At 43.8% G+C, this 3,341-nt stretch overlaps 1 non-coding gene across 1 annotated transcript; it reads left to right on the top strand.

Moving 5' to 3' along the window:
* The first annotated feature begins 3,047 nt into the window (after positions 1–3,047).
* Positions 3,048–3,120, top strand: TRNAE-CUC. The gene has a single exon. It is a non-coding gene; the product is annotated as a tRNA-Glu (tRNA).
* The last annotated feature ends 221 nt before the right edge of the window (positions 3,121–3,341 follow it).

The raw sequence follows: 3,341 nt of genomic DNA on the forward strand, positions 1-3,341 counted from the left end.
AGCCAGTACTAGAGATAGATGCCTGGCTTTACATTTTGCTTCCTTTCCTGTATACAGAGAATCCCAGCTGGTTGAATGTTGTACATCCTGGAATTGCCCCGAGTTAAGTGTTTGTGAATTTCGGCTCACCAAAACACAGGCTGGAGTCATCCCTAGATTCCAAACCCCAGCTCTACCCCTATGGCTGGGAGAGTTTGGGCAAAGTACTTTAATTGCTTAGAGCCTATTTCCATGTCGGTAAAAAAAGATCAAAATAGGTTAATAGAAGCCGTTTCAAAGAGCTGTCGAGGGGATTCAGTGAGATGATATTTATAAACATCTGGCACCTTGCCCAGCCGCTCATAGTGGGTCCTTAGTGGGTTGATGAACTTTCTATTGCTGTGTCAATTACCCATTTTATGTTTGGTTTATTTTCCTCTCCATACTTCCTATCAAAAAATTCAGAGTTTCTTATTAAAACCAGGGCTCCTCTGGGCACTGGCTCTGTATTTATTCCCCTTGTAACAAGAGAAAATATTAGGTGAGCAGGTTGCTATCTATGCAGACCCATCCTTTGTGAGGCCGGTATATCGTTATTATCCCCGGTTAAGTGGGGATAAGACTGTGGTTAAGTGACTTGCCCAAGGTTATACGTGCAGTGCATGGCAGAGGCAGAGTTTGGACGTGGGCAGACTGGCTCCAGAGCCCCCACTTTGAACCTGTTTGCCACAACGGCCGTAACTGGTTCAGTGGGCCTCTGGTACCACCACTGGGGACTTTTCCTGAACCTCAGATAGACTTGCATGATCCTTGCTTCCCTACAATTTGGTTTTCAATTAGCCACACTGAATGCATGATTTGGTAATGCCTGAGGCAGCGCCTACCTGTTTTATGCCAGACATTTTGCATATGTTATCTCTAAACTAAGATTTTCTCAACCTCAGCTCTATCGACATTTGGGGCCAGATAGTTCTTTGCTGTGGGGGTGCTATCTGTGCATTGTAGGATGTTGAACAGTATCCTCTGCCGTTCCCACTAAGCACTTCTCACCCCTTGTCCTAAATGTCACCAAATGTTCCCGGGGTGGGGGTGGGGGCAAAATCCCTCCTAGTGGAGAACTACTGCTCTAAACGAGAAATCTGAAGTTCAGAGAGGTTAAATGATTTTCCCAAGGTCACAAGGCTGGCAGGCAGCAGAGACATGATCTGAACCAAGGTTTGCCTGATACCACGACCACGTATTTGTCACTGTATCGTGCTCTCTCCGGGTTCTAAATAAGGAAGGTGTGAACCTGATACTGAAATCTATTTGCCCAGAAGCAATAGCGTCAATATACTCTGACTCCCCGCCCCCAAGACTGTTCAAATTCTGAACTTACAGCCTCTGGCTGCTACTTATCTGAATGGAATCTAGGTCTTAGATTTTTGGAGCTATATCAACTGAGACCTAGGCCACTCTGCTGAGCCTAGGAATTGAAGCTCTCCTTTACAGTCTTGTGTCCCCTGAGTATGCCACGCAGCTTGGTTTGGGCGTATGCCACGCTGGTTCTTCTGGAGCCTTGGGAAGGCTGAGGTCTTGGGAAATAAGGGCGGCTCTCTGTTACTTGTCTCTGGCTACTGTCTAGAAAAATGCTGGGGACAGAATCACAACTCACAACTTCTGCCTGAGTTTCATCTCCTCCTGGTTCCAAATTCATTTATTAAAATCTTTATGGACATAAAAGGAACTGAATTTGCAAATGACACCACTTCCTGTGACACAGAAAGATGTGTCATTGAAGGCAGACTGACAGATACATCAATACAAAGTCGCATACAGGAGCACTAATTCATAGCAGGACCGAAACCACCCCAAGCCTAGGTTTCTTCCATCATTTTTATTCTCTAGCCTTTTCCTCTTCTCTGCTGGACCCTGCTGGGCACAGACACAGGTACTTACCACTGTTAACGCACTGTGTGTTAGGAAAGAGGAACCACTTTCCATATGGCCTTCTTTGTGCATAGACAAAACAACAACTAAAAGCAAATTCTTCAAGGAAGCTAAATAAGTCATCACAAAGAGCAGGTTCAGTGTCAGAGCCACCTTGCTTTCCTTTATGAGGGAAATGATAGCTAACAGTAGCAGTTACTTATGTTAGTGATGTCCAGACGCCTTGGCAACCAGAGTAACCCTGTGGCCAGTCGCTGCCATCTCGCTGTCCCCCAAAAGGCCCCCATAGTGTTCCTAGAGTCATCACAGAAGAATCTTCATTATGAGATCACAAAATTAACAATCTCCAAACAAGTCAGTGGGGAGATGGTAGCAAAGCGTAAGGGTCGATCTCAGGCGCCAGTGCAAGAATTTGAAAGATAAGGTCTTTTACTTTAAGGCTCTAAATTTTGTCACCACATTAACAGAAGGGGAGATGACCATTGGTGATAAAGACATAGAAACTAACACGAGGGGGAGGGGGCTTGTCAATGTAACTGATGGACTGTTTTGGACTCAAGCCATGCAATGTTTTTCAAACTACAGGCATCAACCTATTAGTGAATTATGAAATCAGCTTAGTAGATCACGATCAGAGTGTATTTTCAATGGAGTGGAATGAAATGGAATGGGTGTATCAGATGACAGGGCACATAGCAAGACTAATTCTTTTTCATCAGGTATATGTTTGAGTGTATGGTGCGTAGCACTCTAAAATTAATTCCTTTTGTTTTACACCCTTATTGAAGTATATAATTCACATGCAATAAACTTCACATATTTAAAAAAAATTTTTTTAATGTTTACTTATTTTTGAGAGAGAGAGAGAGAGAGAGAGCGTGAACGGAGGAGGAGCAGAGAGAGAAGGAGACACAGAATCTGAAGCAGCCTCCAGGCTCTGAGTCAGCACAGAGCTTAACGCGGGGCTCAAACTCACAGGTCGTGAGATCATGACCTGAGCTGAAGTTGGACACTTAACCGACTGAGCCACGCAGTCACCCTTTTAAACTTCACATATTTAAAGCACACCATCTGATAAATTTTGACATATGTATACACAGGTGAAACCATCACCACAATCAAGATAACATATCCAGGGTGCCTGGCTGGCTCAGTTGGTAGAGCATGTGACTCTCGATCTCAGGGTTATGAGTTCAAGCCCCACATTGGGCATAGAGATTAATTTAAAAAAATTAATGAATCCCCCCAAATATATTCTATTTTTTAAAAAAGATATCATATCCACTGCCCGCCAAACTTTCCTCATGCCTCTTTGTGATCCCTTCTTCTTCTTCCCCACTCCTCCCCACTCCTTCCCACTAACTACTGGTCTTACTCTGTGCCATTATAGTCTGTACTTTCTAGAAAAGTGTAGAAATGGTATCTACAAAAAA

The sequence above is a fragment of the Leopardus geoffroyi genome, chromosome C1, assembly GCF_018350155.1.
Source record: "Leopardus geoffroyi isolate Oge1 chromosome C1, O.geoffroyi_Oge1_pat1.0, whole genome shotgun sequence".
Classification (NCBI taxonomy): domain Eukaryota; kingdom Metazoa; phylum Chordata; class Mammalia; order Carnivora; family Felidae; genus Leopardus; species Leopardus geoffroyi.